The sequence below is a fragment of the Plecotus auritus genome (assembly GCF_963455305.1).
Source record: "Plecotus auritus genome assembly, chromosome: 1".
Lineage (NCBI taxonomy): Eukaryota > Metazoa > Chordata > Mammalia > Chiroptera > Vespertilionidae > Plecotus > Plecotus auritus.
Genome location: NC_137770.1, coordinates 194,261,697 through 194,262,085, shown reverse-complemented (window position 1 = coordinate 194,262,085; position 389 = coordinate 194,261,697).

Sequence of the window (389 nt, the reverse complement as noted above, 5' to 3'; positions counted from 1 at the left end):
GAGCGCCCTCAGGCCGGGTCCCCAGCGCCGCGCTTCCGACGGGTGTGCCCGAAAATAAAGCAGGGAGTGAGGGCAGAGGCAGATCTTGAGAACACCCTGGGCCACACACGCCGCGACGTAAGTTCTCTCAGCGCCGGAGCGAAGAGGGCGCCCGCAGCGCCCAGCGCCTGTGAGAACCGCGCCGCTGCCAGGGAAGCGCCCACCTGCCGGCCGCGACCCGCTAGCGCAAAAAGTGGGGCTCGCCGCTGTCCCGCTCCCGCGCTGTCCGGGCTCCGGGCGCTCTCGCCCCACCTAGTTTGGCATTCAAACCTTGCTCGGCCCGGCCCCTCGCGCCTCCGGAGTGTCCCCCCGCGACGCGACGCGAGGAGTGGACGCGCGGCCGGGACCTC